Source organism: Balearica regulorum, chromosome 5 (genome assembly GCF_011004875.1).
Source record: "Balearica regulorum gibbericeps isolate bBalReg1 chromosome 5, bBalReg1.pri, whole genome shotgun sequence".
Lineage (NCBI taxonomy): Eukaryota > Metazoa > Chordata > Aves > Gruiformes > Gruidae > Balearica > Balearica regulorum.
This window is the reverse complement of record NC_046188.1, coordinates 54,108,110-54,135,818: the sequence shown is the minus strand read 5'-3', so window position 1 is coordinate 54,135,818 and position 27,709 is coordinate 54,108,110. Positions and strand designations below refer to the sequence as shown.

General features: G+C 38.2%; 1 protein-coding gene across 3 annotated transcripts in view; it reads right to left on the bottom strand.

The window, feature by feature from the left end:
* The window catches only part of KCNQ1 (potassium voltage-gated channel subfamily Q member 1), a 371,004-nt gene that overhangs the window by 141,144 nt on the left and 202,151 nt on the right, over nt 1-27,709 (bottom strand). The gene's annotated exons all lie outside the window — the stretch shown is intronic.

Genomic DNA, 27,709 nt, shown 5'->3' with positions numbered 1-27,709 from the left:
TCTTTCAGGAGTTCCCACGTATATCGCTTAAGCACAGCGCAGCGGCACACACATTAGCGATAAACACTAGCACACCATTAAATCCAAAACCTCCTGTAACCTGGAGTTCATCTTTTTACAGGATCAGCCTGTTTGTAACTACAGCACTCTAATTACTCCCTTCCCTCATATGATATTTTGATTCCTTTCATGCATTTGAAATGTGTTAGCTTGACCAGGGCACTAGTTAAACATCTTATTTACCTCTGGGAAAGGTGAAGAGAAAAAGCAGGACTGGGCAGTGTTGTCATCTATGAAGACTGCTGGGCGGTAAAGAGTGCTCTCCCCGTATTTCAACCGAGTTCTGTATTTTCCAAGGAATCACCAATAAATACACAACTCGGTAAGGAGGCTGGTGTCACAGACAGCAGTCCACTCAATTATTTTTTAGAGCCACTCACATAAAAATGGGTCCTTTTCTGTAAAACACAACTAACCTCAAGTCAGGAAGAGGAAAATGGGAAAAGACAGTAATTTCTCTCCTGCAACATGAACTGATGTGAGTTTTTGCTCTGAAAGGGAAAGAAGCAAATACCTTGAGCATCTGCCTTTGAGAAGGAAATTGGAACAGTAGGAGGAGCCCTCTTGCTGAAAACACGGCATAAACCAAAAATCTTTTAAGGAATTTTTCTTCTTGGGAAGGAAAAAAAAAAAAAAAAAGATATACTCTCCTGCCTAGCTGCTACTACTGAGATTTACAGAGAGAAAACCAAGGTCACACTAATAACAAGGCTTGGACCTCACCAGATATATGGAAGAATGAGAAACCTTGCTCCAAGCAGGCAAGCCAACCGAACTGGAGAACAACTGGGCTTCCTCCAGAACGCAAAGAAAACTTAAGGATCTCTGCAGTCCAGGCCTTTTGTACAATAAACTACTGTGCATGGTAGGTAGCATCACGAGTTAAATCAACAGTCAGTACCACTGTACCCTAAACGCTTCTCATGCCTTGGAAACATGTTTGGAATTAGCCCTCCACCATCAGATGCTGAGATTCTACATGTTGCCATAAATGCTGTGATGGGTTAAGGTACAGGCAGCACTGAGATCTGAGCGCATATGTCAAGCGTTTCTGAAGCCAACAAGAATTATGCCTGTATCTTAAATGTAACTTTGGCCCATCTGCATTTCTGGTCCTTCTCCTGTTTCTGAGTAGCTCGCGGTGAAGAGGAGGAAGGCATAACAGCCAAACATGCCAAATGCAGCCTACATCACCACCTCTGCTTCACTTAGTGGTGAATGAAGTCATTAGCTTGAAAACCTGGATCTGGAAGAGGCTTTGAAACCACTTACTTACAGCCTCCAGTATTCCACCTGGGACATAATTTGCCAAGGTGCTAAGTGGAGACAGAGCCAAGGTTCCTGGTTCAGCCAGCCCAGCTGCATGGCAAGAGCCTCCTGCCAAGAACGTGGAGGTACAGAATTGCAAAGCCAGATATAAGACTGTGCAATTCCCACAATCATACACCCAATTTAAATCCCTGCGCTGATGTTTGTAAAAGGCCTTGAAGATGAAAAGTACTATGCACAATAAGTCCTAAGTAAAATTATTAAAACCAACACTTCATGAAAAGAGATTAATTATGCTATGACTGTTTGCACATGTGAGTTTTCCATAAAAATAGAAATCTGGGCCCCAGTTCAACCAAGCAGTTTAACATATGTCTAACTTACAAGTACACGAGTAGTCCCATTTAAGTTAATGAGACCACTCCTGCTTAAAAGTGGGCTTCACTACTTGGGGCCTTGGGATTAGAGACACAGGCTCAAAGAAATAGGTACCTAACACCTCTTTAAGCTTCTTGATCTCAAATAGTGACGTGTTTTCTCTACCTCAGAGGAACATAACTACCTAGATACCAAAGCTTCTGCCCATAAATGTCACCTCATGCCTAAAATTCTGCCACACGGAATGTACCAGTATGTCCTGATACTGCCCTAGAGGTAGGCATCTACAGATCCTCAGGTAGACATCTCCAAAGGTGTCTAGTGTTAAGGACATGAATACTGGATGAAAACTTGCCCAGATCTTGGCTTTGAAAAGGTATGACTCCTACCACTTGCCAAGTATTTAAAGCATTCACTTGGGAAGAGTGAACCCAAATTTCCCTTTTCCTTTTCCCACCTTTGCTCAGTACAAACTAAATTGAATGAAGATGACTCCAGTTGTACAACTGCCCATAAAGCTTTTAACCACTGTATTGAGTTTAAAGGGTGCACAGCTACCTTTGAGGGATAGGCTTAAATACCATTTAAATACAAAATTCAGGAGAAAAATGAAAGCAATGGTGAAAAATTATTGTTAAGCCCTTCAAATAAAAGATGTTAACATATCCATTTCTGAGTGAATACTGGCCTTTAAGGAAACACAAAATTCTCTAGATGGTATCTTTCAGTAGTTCCCATTGCAAATACCGTTCTTGTGGTTCCTTTATTGTATATACTTTTTTTACTGACTTGAAAGCACAGTTAACGCTATCTGCACTTACCTCGCTTGTTTAGATTGAGGATGAAATATAACAGCAACCAGAACTTTATGGCTTATCATATAGTTTATGTTTCTGAAGATATTTATTACTTTTATGTTCTTCATTCTTTAAAGGGTTGCTTGGGCTCCTCTTGAACTGTTTTCTTTAAAAGTTAAATTCAAGGTGTAAAACAAATCACAAAGCAAAAAGAGCTCAAGACTTTTCATTTTTTTTACTCTGAACAATGCACAATAACTGCCCTTTCCTGTAGCAACAGTCATCGCAGAGAGACCAGGGGGAGGTTCTTTTCATTGATTTATATGTAATTGCCATCCTGAGAAAGAGACCCTACAACTGATTTTTCCTTCCTGGAATGGCTTATGGATTATGTACTGGCACATGGATTCATTGAAAGAGAATCAAAGGAAATTTCTCAGAAAAAACTCTCCCTCTCTTCCTTGTTTTAGTGATGCATATATCATTTCATGACACACATAATCTGTCAGACACTTATTAGTTCTTCTAGTGAAGCACATACTTTGTTCCCAGAGATCAAATGATTTCTATATTTTCAGATCAATATAGCAGCAATTTTTTCAATGTGCAAATAACCTGCAAATTAAATCTACACAAATGTTGACATTTGGCAGCCAGAGCTCTCTTTACTGCTTGAGGAATATCTGTTTTGCTTTGCAAGCGACCTTCAAGTGACACAACTAAGAGCCCCTAAAAGCCTTCAAGAAATAAATGGGAGAAAGGCGGCAATTCTGGCAGACAGAGAATATAATTTTAGGTAAAGAAACTTTGCACCTGGTACCTTCTTTGTAAAAAAAAAATAATTTATCTGGAAAAAAACCCCACTTTGAAAGAAAAGTCTGGATAAATTGAATACTAGAGAGGAAGTAAATCACTTATCTGTTTGGAATAAGAACAATAGGGTTTTTTAATTACAGATATTTTATATAGAAGTAATTCAAATGCTATGTAATGAAAACAAGAGTGAAGTACAGAAACTAGCAGGAAACTTGTGAATGCTGTATTTAATAGCCACGTAAACCACCTTTATTACTTGATGTCCTCTCGCATAAAAGCCATCGCTAAGTTTTTCTTCCTACATTTAATAATATCCACTTGCTACTTTACTCTGCTTTGACATTCTCTTACACACACACACACACGTGTAGATACACTCCTTATAGCCAGCTCTGTGAGAACTCTCCATCTGGTCTGCAAACTGTAGAATTTCCTTTCCCATCTATCTCAGAAATATAGTCCCATGACCCACGGGTCACCATCTGCTCAGTTACACTGGCACAATGCCTAGTATGCTTGAGGTAATGCCACCATCCTTTCCTCCAATTGTAAACTCCCAACAAGGCAGACATCTACCAGAGTGTTTGCACACAATGAGGCAGCTCCCAGTGAGATTATAGTTAAGACACCACAGAAATTCCCTTCATCTACAGTAGCCTAGGATGTGGGAATGACCAAAGACACATGCAGTCTCTCTTGATCAAAGGTCATTCGAAGGAACAAAGCAGTCAGTGCTGATGTGTCCAAGATAGCATAATATAACACACACACATAATTGTGTCCGGCATGTGTGGTTCCCCCCCAGTTCCTCTCTTAATGATCTTTGCTTCACTCAGTATTCATTTGCGTACAATCTCCTATTCTCAGGATGCCCTAGAGCAGAACAAATTATACTAAACATAAGTGAAATCAAACAAAGTTTTCATTGAGTAGCATTCATAACATTTACAAACAAGTCTCTAGTGTTAAGTTTCGCAGAAATAATTGGCAGGTTCAGTTTTACACAACTAGATATTTTTTTTAGGTGTACCTATGCAATACAGTAACAAAAAATCTCATGTGACTTATTTATTAAGAATAAAGGTAGTGGAAAAATTGAGACAGTTTTTGTATCATAAAAAATCCAGTAGATAGGAATGAATATAAACTTTCATCAACTTATACAGCATGCATTAAGATATTTTTTACTTCTTTTTGTAAGCATTATTAGATAAAAAAAAACCCTATGAATGCATGTTCACCAGTTTCTGTAGTAGACATTATAGTTAAAAGTCTTCTTTTAAAGTATTCCAGTATTTTAAGTCCAGAGTAACTCCAGTGGCTTAAGTGGAATTACTGCAGGTTGATATACTTACTCACTAAAATTCTTCTAAAAATGAAAGATCAATGTTCTGAACTTGAGAAAACCACTATTTTTTCTGCTTTTGATTCATCTTCAGTTTTTAGCTTAGATAAATGCCTTTTTGCTTTGCAGTACACACTGGGCTGCTATTACAGAGGCACGTCTGCTAACGAACGGAGAAGTGCGTTTGCAATTTACCTCTCTATTGTACTTCCCTTTTCTGTCCCACTACTCAGAAACACTCTGTGCGCTTTTTGTTACACGCTTATCTGTGGCTCACTAGCCAGCAAGTGTTTTGAAACAGCAATATGTCAAAAGCCACTGGCAGAACAAAACTGAAATAGGCCGTTTTCTAAAACATTGTGCAATTTGTAGCATGTGCTTCTCCCTGAGCCATCATTTCAGCTTCATTACTCAACTACGTAATACTTTGTTCAGGTAACATTACACTGGCAGAATAATTTCAGCAACATTATGCTTATTAATCTTCAAGAACGCCAGAGCTAAAAATAAAATCCAAACAGTGTGAGAATCTAGGCAAGGTTACGACAGCATTTCTCAAGGGATCAAAATGTCATTACGTTTACTCCTCAGAGGGAATTTTCTTCTCAGCCCTTCAATCTTGCAAGAGGAGCGGTCAGCCCTCTAGCCGGCTGTGCATGCATGTGCACGTATGCCGACATAGGTGTTTTCATCAGGATGGCTAAGCACATTGATAGGGATTATGCAAAGCTTCAAGGACTGTAGCCTGAATTCAACCCACCCAACTAAAGTGGGCTTGGGTGAAGAGTAATATACACAGAGAAGATTGCCAGCAACTCGCTCCCTTTTTAACTGTAGGAAAAAGATCATCATCAAAATAACACAGAAACTCGTGTCCTTTGAGCATTCCTTGACAGCACTAAATAGTAGCATCAGCGATTTAACCCAACGCTCATCTACGTTTTTCATGGGAAAACACCTTTCTCTTTCTGTCTGGGATTTAGCCATAGCAAGCCACTTCAGCTCACCGTCAGATGAGGCTCCTGGGATTCATGGCAGGTTGGTCTCCAGGAGGTAGCTTCCAGCTTGTGGGGATAAGGGGACAAAGCTGCCTACAATGACCTGTTTCTAAGCGAGCTGAGTACCTAAACAGATCAACTATTTATGGTAATCCAACTAAATATGCAGTTACTTTGGTGTCTTAATACCTTTGAAATGGTCTGAATTCAGAAGAAGCAGAAGCATGGGTTAGTAGAGAGAGAGGGAGAGCTGGAGCTGCTGGTGGTAAGGATGTGTGTGTCATTTCCACACACACATGTATGAGAATCATCAAACATGAAGGAATGAGGAACAGCTTGCTTAGCTGGAAAACAGCTGTAAGTGAAATCACTTGACTCCTAGAACCTTTTCCATGTTATATATTTGGAGTTAACTGTTGATTTTGCTAGTTAAGATCCATATTATTTCTCAACCTCTGCTAATGTTTCCGCATGTGACTGGACTACATTTTCTTTTCATTATACTAATTTGCTAAATTACCTTACTAAATTTTAAATTAAGGGACAGTTATGGCAAATGACTGGCTACAATCTTCTGAATTATTTCCTGCATTGTTACTTAATATTCAATAGCCAGGTGTCAGAGAACATAATACGAAAACAGTCTGTGTAGATATAACCAAGGGCATGGGTTATAAAATGTTGTAGGATAAACTTCTGTGTCTTTCAGATAAAAGCACACTGTTAGTGTATTAACATTAAGGAAGTTTTTGCAGCAATTACTTTAGGAAATTAACTTCGAAAAAAATCAAATTGCATGGAAAGGTTACGACAAACCCTCTGAGCAGAATGTGTAAAGAACCTGACATTGACTTCAGAGCATGACATGGATCCATGTTCTTATGTACGTGCTTGTTCCACGCCACATCCCCACCCCAGGGGACATCATGATTTGTCCTCGCTGTGCATTTCTTCGAAACAAGTTTGTTACAGAATTAACTGGTTTAAAGAAAGGTGACCATACAGAGCAGAAAGACGGCTGAAATATGAAATTTATTTTTTCCTGGCTCAGTGTTTATTTTTTTGCCTTGCTTAGACCATTCCAGTAACGTCGTTGGAATATAAAAGTAATCCACAAGTATGAGACTAGACCGAATGCTGATTAATATAAGTGTCTTAGATCCACAGCTTCGTGTATGAGCTAAGCTTGGGTCAGAAATGCCAAGTTAAATAGTGGCACAACTCTTAAGAAATAACTTGTGACTTGGCCAATCCGTAAGGAATCAATAACAAATTAAAACCAGTCAGTAGCAGTGAACTGAATAAATGAATCATTCTTCCCAAAACAAACCTAATAGTAAAGTTCATTTGTCTATCAGGAAATTAGTGCTGTATTTTTGAAAGGTGCTAAATTACTTTTAAAAGATACCATAAAGCTGATATTGAAAACCAGAACAGTTAAAAGGCACCTTTCCAAATTGTTTCACTTTTACTTAATAGGTAAAAGGACGTGTTTATGCTTAGTATTTCATTCTTCAAAACTGGGTAGAAAATTCTTTTGTTTCACTTTTGAAATGTTTACACAGCACAGCTTTCCCAAGAAGCCTTCTGGAAAAGTTTCCAAAGGATTTGGGAAAGATTATAAAATAATGTAATTGTGGATTACCTCTGAAGCAGTAACTGAACCCAGAATACCACTGGAAAATGGGCAAAAATATATTCATTATGCAGTGTTAGCTGAAAATCTAGTTTGATAAGAATCAGAGCTAACAATTTTGATTTTTTTGTTCCCCAGGAATTCCAGGAGTTGTGACTAAGTATGAAATTGTTGTTCAGATTTAAAGGAGTACAATATTGGGTTATTCCACATCAAAATAACATTTAACTAATTTTAAATGCATGCATATTCAAAATGTTGGAAGAAGGGAAAGAAAAAAAAAAAGACTTATATTAAAGGATTTTAACAGCAAATTTGTGCTAATAAATTGTGCCTTAATTGAGATTAATTGTATTCTCCCTTTGCAAAAAATTGTCAACAATACAACTAAAATCATATTTAGCAATTAAACAACTCTTTGTATTGCTGACAGCAAGGCCACCAGGAATTTTTCAATGAGCTTTGAATCAGTTCCTAACTCCTCTTTCAAGTACGGTAATGGATTGAGCAAAATGTTTTCTTACTTTCTGTCAACAGACCAGTTCAGGTAAAACTGACCAAGAACAACTTTTCTTTTGGACGTTTAAGTATTTCCCCATATCCTTTCACATTATTACACCTAGAGAGCAACTTCTTAGCTGAGGCACCTCTACCACAACTTACAAGAACTGATAGAGCTGGGCAGATGTGTGCCACCAAAGACCCAGCCCCAGCGCTCAACCCACAGCATCAAAACGCAGTGCTATTGAGCAGTAAGTGCCACGAAATATACTGCAAAGTGTACCATTATGCAACTGCTGGCTTGTTCTTCCAATACCGCAGTCTATTTCTTCTTACTACTGCGGAGAAAATTCTAAATATGTTTACACAAAAGAATTTACTGAGTAGAAAGCACTGGCTTTTCAATGCTATTTTTTTCTCCGAATACTCCATTGAAAATTTTCTATAAAAAATTTTTCCCTCCAATTAACATGTGTTATAAGAGCAGCAGAAAGATCATAAATTATTGTAGCTGTAGGCTTTTCGGTGTAATTTATTACTGAAAAGTCACGAGCACGGCTTTGGAAATGCCAGCCTGTGAATCTGTAAACCTAGGAAATTATGAACTAAGCTGGTCTCTTTTCCCTGAGGTCAATTAGAAATGACACCAGCAGACTTCTCGGTGACCTAGGGAGATTTATAGCTTACCACATTAGGCCTATGGTTCAGCCAGAAGATTAAGATCAGAACAGCACCTGGAAGACTGTCATCAGTTAAGACAGGCTGGACCAATGGCTCCAGGCTAAAATGTGCACAGGAAAAGAGGTCATGTCACGTAGCCTTTGTTTTTACCAGGGCTAAGGCACATGTGGAGGGAACCCGTCAGAGAGAGCTGGGCTAACAAAGGTCTAATATACGGGCATTGGACTGTCCTGTAACAGGAACAAAGGCAGCAAGTTGTCAAGGCACTCTGACTTCTCCCATTACTAAAAAATCACCTCCAAAGATATTCGCTGCTTGATGAGTTCTCATGTGATTTGCAAATCTCGTTCTTTATTGCTTTTCCATTGTGATTTTTACAAATGCAACCATTAGCTACAGAATGCCTCGCATCGTAAGCCCTCACGATTTAGGATAAAAACTTGATCACTTCACTCTGCTGTGAGAATCTTATAAGAAAACAAAAAAAGGCTGTGTCTTTTAGCCGTTCATAAATATTTTATAATTTGGTAAGAACAATAGCCTACAAGGTTAAAGTTCAGGTCCGTAGTAGTCAACAATATCCTTGCAAGACAGTAAAAGGGAAAGCTACCCTTTGTTTTGTAACAACTTTAGAAACAACTTCAGAAACAACTTCACCGAGGCGGTGGAAGCTTACAGACTTTCCATTGTATTCAAGTCAGTTGTGCGAGTTGCCCTTATCACAGCTTTGATAAATGATGTTTGCAATAGAAAAGCTGTTTAGTGTTTCTGAGCATCGTGAGTATTTAGATCCACGTCAGGTACTCGACAAGGACGTACAGAATAGTACACAGCTTAGAAAGCAAATGTCATTTTCTCAAATGACCACCGTTCAGGCTCAAAGAAATATTTGCTTAATTCCTTCTACTGTATGTAGGCCCAGGTAGGAGGGCAATAAGGAAGGAGGAGAGCCGATCATAATGTTTGGGTTCTCAGTGTTTCATTGTGTTTAAAATGGGGATAAAAGAGACATATGACTCACAGTGCTGTGAGGCTTAATTAATGCTCAGAATGCTATTTATAAGCTGGATAACTGAAAACCTTAGACAAGTAATTACTAAATTTTGGTACTTTTGAGAAGTCAGTACAACAGGTGAATTCTTTGTCTCCATTTTTTTCTATCTTTCACAGTATAAAATTAAGCCTTCTAAAAAAAAAAAATCTGAAAATGTCCTAACTGAGGATTTAGTAACTTAAGCCTGGTGTTCCTCATTTTATTATTCTCTTTTGGTTCATAAAGTCTAGGCAATAACTCTAGAAATGAATCTGAACACTAAGCTGTATTACTTATCTACCAGATTAAAACACATCTTGCATCAAGTCATCTGCCCAGAAAAGACGAAACCCAAATTTCTGTTTCCAGCTTCAGATTTGAGGATGTCACTTCATAGCCTTCCATTTTTGTGCATATGATTTCTCATTTCTGCTTCAAAAGTTGAGACTCTCACAATGCCTGGACAGTTAGATTTATTCTTGTAGTTAAATATGGACAAATAAAAATGCCTTGATTTGACCTCGTTTGTATTCTGAGCTCCTCCTAGAATTCTTTGACCCAGCTGAGCACTACTGTAGTCTTAGATGGAATGGGAAATTATGATCCTTAACAGTCCTTTAAATTAAAATACGTAATTTTTAAAAATCACTGAAGCTTAACAAGTTTTTGATACAGGTTTGGTTATTTTAATTTTATTTTTTTTTAGGTTTGCTTGATGTCCTTAGAATCAAAGAATAGTTTGCTCAACTAAAAGAACTGAAAAGCTTTCCTACCCTTCCCTCACTCTCTTGTCTAAGAAGGAGAGCCAGTGCATGCCATGATATATTTGACATCTATCTACTAAGAACTAGCGTTTTGAAATGGGTAGCTAACAAGTCTCTAAAGTTCTATACATGCAAATAAATGGACTATCTATAGAAATAATACTAAATACCCACCTACTTGATGGAAGTGACTGAGAGAAAAAAAATATTACAATGAAGTTACAGGCATGACTTTGGGAAAGTCAGGAGAGAAGTAGGTGTAACAGTGTCAGCTGGCTGCAGCATTCATACGCAGTGGTTTTCCCAGCTGTTTGATTAGACAAACATCTGATAATAATCCTGGAACACCAGATACAAGCACAGAGCGTAGTGCTTTTCTTGCTGTTCACGACTGATGCAAATAAACATTACAAGTCTCTACTTCCTATCTTTGCAATGATCTGTTCAATATGGACTTAAACTACACTTAGAATATTACTTTTTCCTCAAAATTTGATGTTCCTCACAGCGTATGAAATAGCTCCACAGTAACCACAGTCAGGATAAAATATAAATGTTTTTAAATGTTTCAAGCTGTCACATCTATGTCCTCCATGAGATCCGAGAAGGAATAAAGTCAAACAGCTCTTCTCCCGAGGCAACTTTCCCCAAGTGATGCAGTCCAGAGACTAGCTTGTTGGCATGTTATTATAATCAACTTTCCATAGCTTTTACCAAGGTATAATCCTTAGTATATATTTAACCAATGCAGATAGATTTTCAAGTCATACAACATAAAACAAGTGCACAGGGTGTTATGCATCATCAAGAACACAGTGGATAATGTTCAGTTATCCACTTCTTTTCTACTCCAATTCCATCCCCTTGGATGCTCTCAACTCTTATTTGAATGACCCCAGTGTTTTAGTCTTAATAACCTTCACAGCAGTCCATTCCAAACATTTATTACTCCTGGGTTAAAAAGTATTGCTCAGCTACATCTGTTCTTAATTTGCTTTTGTAAAAGTTTTGGGTTGGTCGGGTTTTTTTTTTTTTTTAATGCACGATTTTCAATGGAAGAAATATACCTAAAAGCTCTACTTAGGGAAAAAATTACACAGGCCAATGCATGTAAAAGGGTGTGGCAAGCATGCCTTTTGTCAGAAAGCCTAATTAATGGGCACTGGCTGATATTAAGAGCTTGTGGGCTTTCTTGCCAGAGAAATGTCTGTCATTTCTGTGGATGTCCTCCACTCAGAAGTTGAAATATATACACACAAAGGAAAAAGTTCATGCTGGGAATCCTACTGTTGCTCTTATTTAAGTATGTGATGAACAAGATATCTTGGACACATTCAGTTCTTTTTCCTTGCATACTTACCACGGACAGCATGTGGCAGAGAGGTCCAGTACTGCAAAGATACCAGGGTAGCTCGCGATCCTGCAGCTCCAACCGCCGCGGGCTTTGGGCAGCTATGCAGACCATAAGCAATGCTGGGGAATCTGATGAAAATTAAATTCTCTGAAACTGTATTAATAAAGCTATCCTGCGCTGTGATAGCCCAGAGCATGATTTATACACGGCCAGTTTTGCTCCTACTTGCTCACCCTGTATTGATGCACAAGGGACGCTCATTGCTGTATTAGGGACTGGACGAGTCTCTGATCAGCTCACGGGGGCTGCGAAGGTGGACAATAACCCACCTCAGTGCTCCTTTGCTCATGGGCCATCTGCAATTTGTTGCTTTTTTTAGTATTGGCAGGGCTGTCTCGGAGATAACCCGTGGGCATTTTCACACACTGAGAGATGCCGCAAGTTAACTGAATTGTTCCTATTGTGGGCTGCCCTGGATAAGCTGTAATACGGGGTTGGGGGAAAAAACCCCAACAAATAAAATCAAAGTTCCTGCTAAGCTTCCAAGCAAACCCAAGAAGAGTCGCACAGACAGATTTTCTATTCCATCTTACATATCACGATCAGAAAGGGCTTCTGCTTTCCTCTGCGTCACACTCTGAAAGGGCACTTTTTAATGCTTCATGGAGCAAAAAGGAGACTCTGCCCACTGAGAGGAAACTTTATGAAAGTTCACATCAATCGACAGCAGCAGCAGCAAAGCAAACCATGCTACATCTTGCTTCAGTGCCCTTCTGGCACTGCTCTGATTGCAGCGCAGACAGTAAACAGTAGTCTGTTTGTGTGCAAATAGCATTCTTCTGAATGATGTCTGCACCTGTGTAAACTGACATCAGTATCTTTTTAAAAAACTCAGTTTATTTAAGGAGTTCACAAGAGACACCTGTTCCATGCACAGGCACAAATGACATTCAATGAGCTGGAAAAAAATATGTCCCGGGGTGGGAGGGCAAAAGTGACTTGCAGGGCTCTATACGCAGGCATGTTTATATCTCCTGGTCCTACAACAGACAGCTGCTGCTGCTTTGATTTCTGGTCTTCCTGGTCTAAGTTGGTATTTGCAAAATAAAATACAAGTACACTGAGTTTTAAATACTGGGGACGAATGGAAGAGAAGGGCTGGAGCAGGCCCCAGCCATCGCCTCTGAGAACAGCAGCCCCTCGGTCTCTCAAACACTATAAAATAATGACGGCTTATACAGGAGCTGCTACGGCAATTTTTCCTGCTTCACTCTCTGGCCAGGCTCTATTCTTCTCTATGCCCTTTTACAGCTGGCATGCTACCTGGTTTTGGGGTGCTTTGGTTTGTTTTAGGGGTTTTTTAGCAGTTGGTTTTTGGTTGATTTTGGGGTGTGTTTTTTTTTTTTTTTGAGAAAGGGCACGTAGGCTCTGAAGGTTTGGTCTCCACAGCAGTCACACTGTTCTGCGAGGACCCCGCTCCCATCCAGGACCCCTGCCGCAGATACAATAAAGCAGGAGAAGACTATTTCTACTCTGGAGGGAATGGAGAGACAGAAGCTGCTCACATCCCATTTCATTGAAAGCGTTTTAAAGAAAGCGACATTGATATTCGCAATTGCTAGCCACCTGGTTGGTTCTCTTTTACTGAAGTAATAGTTTTAAAAGTGTTAGAGGAGGAAATCAATGATTTTGAAACACATTATTTGGAAAATTAATAGAATGCCCACAAAGTAGCAGAAGTTGGGTTACTGTGTACGGCCTTTATAATACACCCGTCAGAAGAGGCAAATCTGGAGGAAGAAATGTACTTGTGCCCTCAGACTAAAGCAGCCTTCCTGCAAAAAGAACAGCCTTGCTCATTTCAGTGAAATAACTATGGAAATCAGGTTTGCACCATATCAGGACTACGCATCCCCAAAGCACCGAAACCTTTTGCTTCCTTCCTCTGGCAACAAATAGCACATCTCATGTCAACACTTTAGACTTTTCAAAAATTACTGTAGAGCATGTCATCACCTAAAGTAAGGCAAATGCAACAAAAGATAACCAGAAGCTTATTTTAAGGCTATCAAATGTACCCATTTTTATCAGAAAAGCACACAAGACCTCACACCTCATTCACTCTCTACTATGTCCCTTCTTTGCTGATAAAAAGCATTTTCCTGAGCAAAACATCACTAATGTTTAAACACTGACTTCTACTTCAATGGAATTTGAATGTTTTCATTTTACAAGTAATTTTGGCCATAGTACTGGATTAACAACTCACACCCTCTTGATGTTTCAGTGCGATTCCAGCTTCACACCCTAGTCCTTTCCAGAGACTGTTCCCAGTCCCGAAAAGCCAGTCCTCTCTCTCCACAACAGTAACAATGGGAGGCAGATGCACAACTACTTCTTAATCATGAGGAAGACCACGTCACGAAAACAATGTGATACAGAAACAACAGAGGTTTAACAGTGAAGACCCTCAACTAACTTTACAGTATATAGAGGTGTGAAAAGAAAATGCTTGAGAAATTAAGTCTGAAGTATATTCTTTCACACAATCATAGAATTGTTGAGGTTGGAAGGAACCTTTGGAGATTTTCTAGTCCAACCCTGCTGCTCAAAGCAGGGTCAACTGCAGCAGGTTGCCCAGGGTTGTGCCTAGTCAGGTGTTGAGTATCTCCAAGGCGGCAGACTCCACAACCAGCCTGGGCAACCTCTGACAGTGTTTCAGCATCCTCACAAGCAAAAATGCTTTTTCTTATGTTTTAAAAGAATTTCCTGTCTTTCTTGACAAATACAGTAGAGTAAGGCAATTGTTCCTTGTGAAAAAGAACACTTGTATTTGTCTATAGGTCTGTGCCCTGACATCATTTAACCGCAATACCATCGTGCTACCTAAGTGAGAGCCCAGGACCAACAATCCATTCAGAACTTGTATACTAGCAACAAGTTTATAGCATGGAAAAAGAGCAAGCTCATTAACTGCTTTTTAATCTATGGAAATTGAAGACAAAGTTCCTTTCATTTGTCTTGTGACAAAGTCCAGGCTTTGACATTTTTGCAGTGATTTGACTTTATTTAGAATTTTTTTTTTTTTTTAAATATGCAGAATTGCTAAAGTCAAGTCCAGTTCTACAGAAAGAGCCCATCTCCCTCTTGAGGATATTTTAATTCTTTGAGATGACAGTCTGGAGAACACCACGATTCTTACAGCTCATCTCAGCATTTCACATACAAACCCTTTTGTGCCCTGTCAATTTTAACACAGCTTATTGAGAAGTTCAATCTAACCCAGATGTTTGCTGACAGAAGTTTTACAGGTGATGACAAGATTCCATTAACTCAATGCGCATGATGTTAGTTAATAGGAGTTTCTGAGAAATCTTATTCTATGCTCCTGGCCCTGTATCCTCATCTACTGCTGTGCAAAAGCCTTTTAACTGAAGCAAAAGACAAAAACAACGTTTGCACAAGTTACTGAGATTTACTTACTCATATATTTCTTCTTACAGTGTGAAACAGACACGTTATGTGATGGTTTGTGAAATTAAGTGCTAGTCTGACAGCTAGATTAAAAATAAGAGTAATTGCATGCTTATAGATGCAGAATTAGACAGCTGGATGGGATTTACAAAACCACGTAAGCAAGCCAGGTTCCTAAGTTTTCTCTGGTATTTCCCAGATCCAATCAGCTTTGGAGTGACTCTGCGTGACAGTTTGGTCTTCCATTTCATTGTCTGACTGCAACACTTGGGCTACACGAGGCAGCAACTTGTCAGAATGGGAATCCATTACTTGGGGCTGGACCAGCCTCCCAATACCCGCTCTGCTCAAAGGTTTGGGCTGCCAGGGGCACACAGCACTCGGGAAAACAAAAGCTTCCTCTCTTACCTTAGCTACCTCAACTCAGCTTGATAAATTAAAAATGTGTATCATTAAACTTTCTGAACTATTATAGGCTATTTTTGTCCAATGTGAGGAACATATGCCTAATTGCAAAACCAATAGTTACTTCTCTTCCAGCGCACACCTTCTCTCCCACTGCATGTTCCTATTCCTCTTCCTTCCTCACCCTCTGAAATTTCTTTATTGTTGCAAAGAGATATGGCAACTTACATATTATGATGGAGTAGTGTTACTTTGATTGCTCATGGCACACGGCCAGACAGCTACTAAGGCAAGTCATTATCAGACACACCAAGTCAAGTTTCACCACTGAAATGGATGACGGAAAGGAGCACAGTAAAATGAAAGCAGAGGCACGAATTTAAAACTGTCATTTAAAGCAGCTAGGAATCCTGCAGTGCACAAGAGAACATGCTTCTCACTGTGTCTTGGAACCCTTAAACACATGGATGGCAGAGCAGAAGAGATATTGAGAAACTACCCTTACCCTCCTAAAAATATAAGGTATACATCAACTACATAGGCACCTTGGTCACATGGAAGTGGAGTACAAGAAATGCATCTTCTTAAAGAGTATTGATTCAAAGAGTATTGATTTAAAGAGTATTGATTCAAAGAGTATTGATTAAAAAAAAACCCTGAAACAACAACAAAACAAAAGCAGGAAATTCAGATTCTGATGAATGTAAATCTGATATTTAAAACAATCACTACAGCACACCTGACTAATGGTAAAGCTTTAACTGTCACTGAGAATTTCCTTGATTTAACATTATTTCATTGTAATTTATTTTAAATTTCATTATATTATCTCAAGGGTGCAACAATGCAAGTCTCATTTCTTGACAATTATTCTTTCACATAAAAAGAGAAGTTCTTCAATATACACTATCTCAGAGAAACAGATTATCTCACAGCTCACTCTCTCACATTCCCATACATTAAATAGCAGTTATGAAAAAAAAAAAGTTTCAAATGCATGGAAAATGTCAAATATAATTTGCTCTCACCCCAAGCTCTCTTACCTCCAGCCACTGCAAATTCAGTAAGTCAAAGCTGAGAGAAAACTCTCAGAAGAAGAAATCCTAACTTTTAGCCTTTACCTAAGTGTGATGACACTTGCAGGGGTTTTTTTAAGCCTCAGTTTTGATAGTGATGTGACAGATGAAACCTGGCAACTCACACTAATTTTCTGACCTTCCTCCAAGCTATGTGGAGCGAAAAGTTTTAATGAAACAGACACTAAAATATTACTAGTGACCCCTGGTTTCAGAATTAGGTCTTTAGGGTGAAAATAAAATTTAAAAAAAATATAAATCAAATGTTGTAAAAATTTTCAATAAAATCATAAGAACTGGAAGTCCTGAGTGTAAGCTGAGAATGGAAATTAAAGGCTCTGAAACCTGCACGTATGCTAATAGAGCTGGTCAATGACAACAAAAGCTTCCAGTATTGTTTGTTGTGAGATTACTGTTCCCTAAATTTAAACTTTCTGTGTAAAGACACCTTAACAGTACAAACACAGGTTGGAAGAAAAAAGAAAAGCAAGCAACAAATGACACATGACTCTGGAGCAATACACAGGACGCATCTCCAGCCCTTTGTGATCTTCAACTTGTGGTAGGAATTCTTCCCCTTCTTCTAATTCTATTATTCTAAAGAAAGGCAAGGAGGTAAGGAAGAGAAGCAGAGATTAGCAGAATGTTCAGAAGTGATTTCACAGTCACATTTTACCTGAAGGCAAATAAGACCTTAGTTTTCAATGATGAGTAAATTTGATCCATTTAAATGGAAAAATCTACCTTACTTTCTTCTTAAAAGGCTGAGCAAAGTTTTCAGCTGATGACATTTCAAAGTGTTTCTAAAGATATGCAGACCACTTTCTGGATCTAACTGTTGAGAATACAGACCTGCAACATGTGAGAATTTACTTGGTAAGGGAGACTTCATGTATCAATTAACAATTTTGCACCTCTTAAGTGGTAAACATAGCGGTCATTTCACAATTCATAACTCACTATGGCTGCCCCATTTAAATTAAATATATCCCCAAATCCTGCCTCAGGAAATAAGTTGTGAGTTCAGTTAGTTTCTGAACAGCTTAAGTATATCATTAGTATGAAAATGATCCCTTTTTATGAGGTGCCATTATTTCATAGGATATACTTAATGTTTAGGAATGCGTACATCATATACTGAAATTATGTACAACATATAATGAAACACATATAAAATTGCAGTAGCACTAGGAGCACGACTGCAGTTAAGACCTGGACAGACTCTCCTTTATAAACTTACATTTTAACAATACAGAATTTCAAGATGAAATCTGAAAAAAAAAACCCCAACCCAAACTAAACCCAAAACATTTGGAGGATATGGGTTACAATTTGTGTTTTCTTCATACAGAAGCAAACAAAGAAATGCAAAAAAAATTCTGTCCTTAGTCTGTGGTACATTTTCTTGTTGGAGGGTGCAAAAAAGTGCTTTGCAGATTACAAGGTTTCTAGTTCCTGGATTTGAAAATATATATATTTTTTTTTATTTAGTGTATTTCCTCACCTCCCCCTCCTCTTTTTTTCCCCCAGTGAAACTCAGCAAATTTACCATCTGCCATAAATAAAAGCCTGCCTGTCACTCTGCTTCCTTGAGAGAAGACCTTGTAGGGAAGTGTCACTATAAGTCCCTATAATTCCAAAAGCAAATGTTTCCGCTTTTCACTAGATCAGTAGAGATAAGCAATTTAATCATCAAAAACAATGTCTACGAATGCTTTAGCATTGGGGGGTGTGTGCATGAGTGTAAAAAAAAAAAATAAATCACAGCACACGTACACTTTAAAATGGAATAGTTTGAATAACCATTTGATTTATTATACTTGTTTCTAAATGCATATTTTTATGACCAAAAGCAAGATGCTAAGTACATAATCTGATGTGGTGAAGAATGCTTAGAGGCTGTCTGCATGCCTGTACGTATAGGTATTTCTCATTTTGTGGGATCATTGAACACACACCTCTGTTACTTTCAAAGATACATCTCAAGCCACCTTAATCAAATCTTATAGAAGGTGCATCCTCTAGTGCCCAGACAAAAGTTAATTCAGAAAATAACTAACTACCTTGGAATAATGAGACATAATCTCCTGGGAAAAGGTTAGTGAAGAATAACTGTAAAGCAGATTTTTGTGCAATGAATTTAATAAATGCATTTGCTCCAGAAACATGTAACCTGAAAAAAACCTCTTGCATGTCTGATGTCAAAACCAAGACTATTTATGCCTTAGTACATTGGAGAAATTGTTCATGCCTACGTAAAGATTGCCCCCATGGTGTTTCCAAGGTCAGCAATTTGCATGGAATTTGCATCAGAACTCAACAATGCCTATGGAAAAAAAGAGACTACTTTCTCCCTATTTTATGATGAAGTTCAATATTCAAAATATTTTTTTCCAAGTTATATATTTTTCAAGTTATAGATCACCTCTAAGAGCCAAAGAGATTTTACACTGTCCTGTTCCAGCTAACGCTTCTGTTAATGTTATAGAAAACTGCTTATGTACCACTGAAGTGGACATCTGTCTAACAAACTCCAAGGCTTCACGTCATCCTTTGGTAAGAAGTTACACAGCAGAATCACGTTCCACCTATTCACGTATTTTCCAAGAACCAGCTTTTCTGTCCTTTACTCAACCAGAAATCAGCCATCATGGACAAAGGCCCTCAATTAAGAAACCTCTTAAAGTCCAGCAGTGTATACAAAAGCAAGTGCATGCTTAAACCTTCTGCTGAATGAGCTAAGTGGAGAGAAGCAGGCTACACTGCATTCACACAGGGAGAACTTTCTTAAAAGCAAGCCCCGTATGATTCATTTTCTCCAGAAGTTTAGTAAAATATATCTACCCATATGAGCTATGAAGCGAAATACTTAACATACTTTCTAATTAAAAATAGGACACAGCAGTGATCTACAAGTCTCTTAAAATTCCGGGGAGGGAGGAAGTCTAGCTTCATGTGTTGTAAACCATTAGATCATTTTCAGAAAAAAGAGTCTTTTTCAAAATCAGACATATGTTATGACTCTTCCTCAGTAACAATCCTCATTTTAATAACTCATTCATTCTTACAAAATGTTCTGTAACAGAATCTTCACATTTCCAAACATAAATTCCCACTTGTCTTGACTATTGATAAGCTAAATTTCAGAGACTTGAAATGCAAAGTGCTAGGTAAATAATTATATACCATCTAGAAAAGTATTTAAAGTGTTACATTAAACCATGTTATACTCAAATGTAAAGTTGCTTACAAGACTCAGAAGATTTCCAGAATCTAATACTGGAAGTTAGTGTTTTGTTCCAACTTTCTCTTTTGATTAAAATACTTACACAGCACTCACCAGCAGGCAAAAATAAACCATGTGTTTAACGCTCTCCACAGCTTTTGAAGCAGGGAAAAGCACGTTTCTCATGTTATAAAAGGACAGAAAGAGCCTACATCAAACCAGTTCTAGTTAACGGAAAGGGAGATCCTGGAAACAGTTAGTCCTGAGCAATCATCCTCTTGATGGCATTACCTCCAGGCAGGGTGGCCAGGCTCCCTGCCTTACTTACAGGTGGAGAAGGAGCAGCCATACTCCCCAGATAATTTAATGCAACAGTCCGAATATCTTTTGGACAGAATGGACGTGCTTTCCTATGCTCCACGAAGAGAAAGGTTCATGCTTCTGCTGTTAACAGTAAAAGCAGAACGTAATTGCTGGTCCATTGATTTAACAAGGGAAAGCCTTAGATTTTCTAATGTACCAAAATATTATTGCATGACAAATTCTGCCAAGTTTCAGTGTAAGAAACTGGAGATGCCAACAGGTAATTCTCTTTCTGAAGCTCTTAATATTACAGATATTCTTGCAAGTTACATCACTGGTGACTTTCAGCCCTTAAATGTACGCTCAGGCTGTATTTCACAAGAAGGGGACCAGACCCTGTGCCAGAATATGAAGTAAAGAATTCTAAAAAAGCAATTGTGGACAAGCTGAATACAGAGCCAAAAAACATTAGGGGAAAAAACAATGAACAAACCAAAACATGTCTTGGATACTGATAAATCAACAATGCCTCAAAGGTATCATATCAAAAATATGATACCACCCTACAAATCTAAAACCAGGTCTAGTATTTCACAGTGAAAATTAATGCAACAGGTTGTATGCTATACTGTTGTAAGACAAATTTGTTTTCCATTTTCTGGCTACTGGACAAAGCTATTTCTACATCCAAATGTAAAATCCAATACTCTATCACAAAATTTTTCCTACTCTCTTCCATTGTGGTCTACAAAGCGCCCTGGAAGAGCCCCAAAAGCAATGTTTGCCCTTACTGCTGTACTTCTTTATGTTGTGTGCTCTGCAATTATTTAGACCGTTTAAAAAAGGAGAGGGAGAACAACTGTGAAACGCATTGTGCAACTGCAGATGACTTCATGTTAACCCCTGTTACTGGGTTCCACCCTCGGGTCAAATGCCTATGAGTCAGTGTCTAGCACAGATGAATGATGTCATCCTCACACCACCTCTTTAGCAAGAAAATGTGGTAGAGCCTTTCATTGTCTGATCTTAAGAGACCCTGGGTTACTAAATGAAGTTCCCCGAGATAAAAAAAGAATGTGCCTGAACTTAAAAAGACAGGAAATGAGCACATCACTCCAACACCTTTGAAATATGTTCTAAGAAAAAGACGGTGATGGATCATATACGGCAAAAATAACCAACGGGAAGCATGTGTTAAAAGTCAAAAAAAGATTTGCATACCCCACTCCCCAAAAGCCAACAGACAAGGGCCATAAGTATCTCATCTGTCCATTATAATAAAGGCAAATGACCTAAAATGAAATAAAATGGATGCAATCTCTCTTTCAGGTACCCCAGCGATGATAGATCAGATATGCAAGGAATAACTGGAGTTCAGTGAAACCTGAATATAGTACACCTGTGTGGATTTAAGGAGATAGTTCGATATTGTTTTAATACACTGTAAAGTGCAAATAATTGGTTTGATTGCAGTGCAGTTCTTCTGTCAAAAAAACCTTTGAGAAGAGAATCTTCAGTTGCAGAATTACTGCATCTGAAACCATCAACTAATTAATCTCTTTTTTAAATACAGGACAGTATAGAAGCGAGAAAGAAGTGGAAGGGGTAAGGAAACAATAACATGTACTCCTGGATGAAGAACACAAAAAATTACTCAGAAAATATTTAAGGTGGAATTGATGTGACTTCAAACGTGTTCCACAGTGCCTTCCTGGTTGTGAAAGCTCCTCTGTATGAGGGCTAGTATGACACGTCTTTGCAGGAACTGAGTTCTGCAAGAAGGACATCCTAATCTCCTCAACTCCAAAAATGGAGTTTCACAGGGGAAGGAGGAAGATGCACCAAGTAAAGGCACGAAGGGAAGCCTTCATATCATAACTTTATAAACCCTGACTGAGAGTTCAGAAGTATGGATTTAACAGCCTTCTTATTAAACAGATCCAAGGTGATCCAGCTGCACATGGAAAGAAAAAGCAGCAGCTACTGTTTTCTGTAAAGTTGTAATACTAGGACAGGATTTTTTCCTAAATGTAAAAATTATGTTGTTTCCAAAATGTATTTTTAAATAATGTGACAGCTGGTGTAGGTACTGATAGACTGGTGTCTCCATGAGGCTCTAGCCATCATTAATGTAACATTGGTTAGGGATACCGTTTGAATGCTTGTTCTCTTTGCTAGAAGAAATATTTTGTCTTCTTTTACTCTATGCTCTGCTTTCTGAAAACAAATATTAAACCAGTCCAACATTCAAACAAACCATCTTTCAGAGGAATTCCAGTAGGAGTGAAATACATATAATGAGGAATATAAAGTATCAAATTCCATTTCTGTTTGACAACGTTGGCAGCTAATAAATTCAAATATATACATACATAAAGGTCTGCCCTTATTTACATTTTCTTTTCTTTTTTGTCCAGCTGCCATTTTTTGGCATATAGAAAACAATCCTCTTTTGAGTTAGATTCCACTGTAACAATGCCCTTTCTTGGTAGTTCTCCCTCTCACCCTACACCCACAAATCATGATACAAAGCTGCTCAAAAATCAATCTACACTTGAGCAAACACAAGCCTGTTGTCTTTGCTTTTTTCACTCTTGTCTCTATTCATATTGTTTTGGGGTTTTTTTTCCCCTCAAAAAACCAATCAATTGCTCCAAAGAAGAAAATCCATGCAATTTGCCTGGATTTGCAGCTTACCCTTCCCATTGTCGTGACAATTTCTATCCCTTGTTTCCCCATCCACCTTCAGTAGGTCTGTGGTTTTATGGTCTTTCTCTACTCCCACAGCTTCTGCAGTTGGCTACCGTCTGTCATTCTGATCCTAGCTCTGAGTTTCAGTCTTTCATGTTATACTGGAAGCCTTGCCACATCCTTCAAACAGGTTATATTTACACTAGACTTTAATTTTCATGTTCCTTGAGCTCACTGTCCTCCATAAGCCTTGATAGCAACCAAAATCATAGGCCTTCTGCAAACTGAAGGCTTCTTCCAGTCCATAAGGATAATTTCCTTCCTTCTCTCTGTAGAGTCTGTTTTAAAAGATGACCTGTACTAATAAATGGATAAAGGCTATTTAGAACTGAGGTTGACTTTAAAAATGAGTTGAATGTAGCTCAACCTCCACAGTACAGAAGGAGGTCCCCGATGAACCCTCTAGAGCTTGATATGTATGTCGTACGTAAAGAAAAAGGATAACTATTGTAGTTGCTGCACCACATAATTGTCATTTCAAAGTGACTTTTATCAGGTGAAAACCATTTAATTTTTATGTGTATTTTTTACATGGCATGAAGAATCATCTTTCCTCCCTCCAATGGTGTCCCTCTGTGCAAAGACGAGATCAACACAGGACTAAGTGCATGAGCTATTTAAAGACATAATTGTGTAATCTTAATATAATGCCAGGTGGTCTGAGTGTGTAAAAATTCATTATTAATGAAATGACACTGTCATCAATAATATTTCTTCTGTTTATGTATCATCTTACAAAAGAGTGTTAACAAAGCAAAATGCAGTAGTTCTGGATTTAGCTTAAAAAGATTATGGACAATTTATTATACATAAGCAAATGAACACCACTTTAGTTCAAGTAAAAAAGATCTCTGTTTCCAGAGCTAAATGCCAAGATCCGAGGTAGCAGAGTTTCAGGTGTGGGTTCTGCATCATCCCTGTGGTAATTTCATCCTTCTCCCCAACGCTATGGGTAGATTACACTTCCACTTCTTGAAAATCAGTTTTGCTAAATAATCACAATAATTCTTGACATGCTATCTGGGGAAGGAAGGGTTTCTGCTTTATTCTTAGATGGAAGAAGCACGAACACAGTATGATAAATCTATGCTCTGCTCAGTTCATATATTCAGTGCCTAAGTATTCCCATAACCTGCAAGCTCTTCACTGCACAGCTTTACTTAACTTAAAATAGCATAGTAACAATTATATAAAGTTACTATACCAAACTTCTGACTCTTAGGCTTCCGAGACCAACTATGCACCTTTGAGAAGAGCAGATGCTCTAGCTATTTGAGGTCTAGTAAATTTGATCTTCTTGGATGATTTTAGTACTGGTAAGAAATCTGGTGCACCTGGTGCTCTTACCCTTGGCAACAGTATGAAAGGCTGAAAGACAGCTTGTGTAGTCCGGCTCAAAAAGAAGGAGGATTTAGCCTGTAATGTCTCAAATCTTCGTACACCTCTCAGATGAGTAGCAAAATACAGACAACAGTTCTAGTGCTCAGCTTTTTTTTACTGTAAACTTCAAATAATAGTCAGGCTGAAAAATTCCACTTGTTTTTTTCTGCACCTTGGTATAGAACTGAACTCTTCAAGCACTAAAAATGTTAATGGGTGCTTTCAACCCAATAGGAAGCCAGAAACTGTAATGCTGGTTTAGAGGCAGACAGGGATGTATAAATAAGACTATTGTTTCTATGGAGTAAAGCTTAAATATTGTTATATGGTAGTTAAAGCAGAGTATAATAGTCTATTGTTTCTATGAATACGTTCTCCCAAGCACCAATCAACACCTTATCGTTAACATTAATCACTGGCATATCTTCTCCAAGATCAAACAAACACTTTTTGAGAGTTCAAACTTTGACTTCAGAAAAGCTTAGGTGTAATAACAGATTAGATTTAAGTACCGGCAACTATATCCTTATTCAATGAATCTCATTTTAGTGATTAAATGTTGCATTAGCTGTTTGAAAAGTTTTAGGAAGACTGTAAGTAAATGTGAAAAAAAAAATTCCAGCAACCAAAAGTCTACGTTTGCCAAAATGTCTTTGGTTCTGCTCTTAACATCTGGTATATGGAACCAAAATCCCATTTCTATAAGGTGAGATTTTTAGAATTGTTCTCATTAACAGTATTGTTTTATCAATATACCAAGTTATTTCATTTCACTATGTTTGTACGTATGTTTTAATCTTCTCTTGTTGTTAGCTTTTACTTTTAGAAAGAGGAATGCAATTCTGGATCAAACTGGTCTGCAGGGTAGCCAGGGTCAGATGCTTCAAAGAAAGAAATCTGATTTCCAGGCAGTTTTGACAAAACACTTCCCAAGCGCTCATATACTCCAAGGCTCAATAGTTGTCTGCAAATTGGTATTCCTTAAAGCACAAGTGTTTATACTCCTGGGTTTTTAAAAAATATTGATTCTGTAATTCCAAGTTCTTTTTTCTGATACACATTTCCAATTCAGCTCAATACTCTTCTCAGATGCTACAGTTCTCTATCCTTCTAAAGGTACAAGTCAACCTCTTCTACATAATGCAAAATTTGACAATAATTCAAACGTTGCATGTAATTTACAGTTTCTGTCACCTCCACTCAAAAATTCTCTACTTAATTTTTTCTTATTTATGTTGCAAATGTTGGTTTTTCCCTTAAAGGGAACATTGGTGCAATATTGCTTCCATCTACAATTTTTTTCTGCAGACCTGAATGGGATCACATGAAGGTCAATGCCAAATACTTCCAAAGAATTATTTTTATAAGTAATAGTTTTGTTCCTCTGTCTTTTTATTATTCTGCAGCGAGGAGCTTTTTCTACATTCAGTGCAATACAAAATTAGTAGCAAAGAATAACTCTGTACTACTAAGGGTTGCATCAGTTTGCAGAGGTGGAATACCTACTCCCCAAATAGTCCAATCTTCCTGTTTTCTTCCTTTTATTCATCTCAATCAGACAAAACAATGTGTTTTCCAACAGGTAAAGGGATATTTCCCATTAATGCTGGTTTCAGTACTGTCCCTGAGGCTACAGGCAGCTGCCATGTATTAGAGAGCAGCCCAGCTCTGCTCCCCACTGTGTTAAAAGCACCTCACCTCATATATAAGATACCGACTGCCCTGGCTGGCCATCAGTGCACTTTGAAGAACACGGGTCACAGCAGGACAGGGCACAAAAGGCCGCCTTCCAAACAGCCCTGCTTATCTACCGGCCATGAGCCAGGGGCTAACCCAAAGACAGCACCAGTACAGCTTCTCCTCGAGAGCCAATTTTTGCAAAAGTCCGAGAGTGTGCGCTTAAGCACTCCAATCTTTTATGAAAAGGGGAGAATATATTTAATTATTCCCTAACATCATTCCAAGGACGTACTTCAAACTGATGCAAGACAATGAAGATTGTTGCAAGTTCCTTTTTATCGCAATAAAATCCAGATATCTTGATTTCACCGAGTTTTCTTCTTGAAAAGTTTCTCTACAGCAATAACAGTCCCCCGCAGCTTATTTTTTTGTGCCTGAGGGTACCCGAAGGCCAACTGCACAAAAAATTACTTAAACTTCTTTCAGAAATCTCTTTCCTGAGATAACAGTAGCAAAATCCTTTCAACAAATGTTTAGTCCCTTCACCTGTAGCAACAGAATGTAAAATTGTTTGCAGTTCCTCATACTTTCCCATGGAAATGAAATAATTTGAGAAATTCTTGAAGACTATAACTATACTGAGGTTTAAGCGAGGGAAGAACAAACTTTCTCTGTGAAAACGGTTCACATACATAGTCTTCCATTTCTGCAATACGTCCTGTGTGCTTAGGAATGAACATTTCTGTGCAACTGAAAGACAAACTCATTTAATGGTTTTGTGCTACTAAAATTAGCAACCAAATCCTTATCTTACTCAGTGAAGTCCACAGAGGAGTGGGCTGACTAGGACTGTACTCCTCCCAGTTAGTTTTCTTTCCAAAGGGCAGTTTTGGGATTCAGCTTTTTTCAGTTTATCAACCTGACCACTTATACTGTGGGCATGAAAAATAAGCAGCATTTTCAGATCTGCTACACATAGTATATTGACAACAAGGTAAAGAAAAAAAAAGAGAGGGTGAGTTGCAAAGGGAAAAAGAGGGTGAGCTGCTTTAAAAAAAATACATAAACAAGCATTAAATAATGCAGGGAAACAACAAAAGTCACAAAGCTGATAGCACCCAACATTAATTCTGTTTTGTTGATAGTGGTTTTCATTGATGAAATCAATATAAAGTGATGGCCTATAACCAACAGGGGGTAAGCTCTGTTAGACAAATCTTAAAGACAAGTTGTTGCTAGGCTAAGGAAAAATAAGGTGTGGAAATGGAGTATTCTGTAAAAGAAAGGAACCTGTTAAGAACACACCATCACAATTCTGGTTAAGGCAGTTTCTGCATTTGATTTTGGCTAATAGAAGGAACAGCTCAACAGGACACAACTATTTGTTTAGAAGTTGCTTTAAACTTTTAAAGGTCTCTAAATTTAAAAAAGAAAACAAAAGAAGTCCTCTCCTCCTTAGAGTCACAGCTTACAAGAGAGCCTCCAGCCCCAACTCCATCAGTTTCTTGCTAATCTTTCTTTTGTGCCGTAGAAAACTGGGTCAGGTGATAGCAGCCTTCCAGCTAAAAGCTGGCCAGGATCCTTTCGAGAATCCACCAAACAAGACACGGCAAACTCTGTCCTTCATGGGAAGGACTATAAAATCCATGACATGAAAATCCAATAGTCTCCTATGATGAAATAAGCCTTGGTTTTCTTCTCCTTCTGAAGGATGAGAAGGGAAAGGAATGCTGTGGGTCGGCAAAACACTGTACAAATAGTAATGAACTATCCAATCTAACA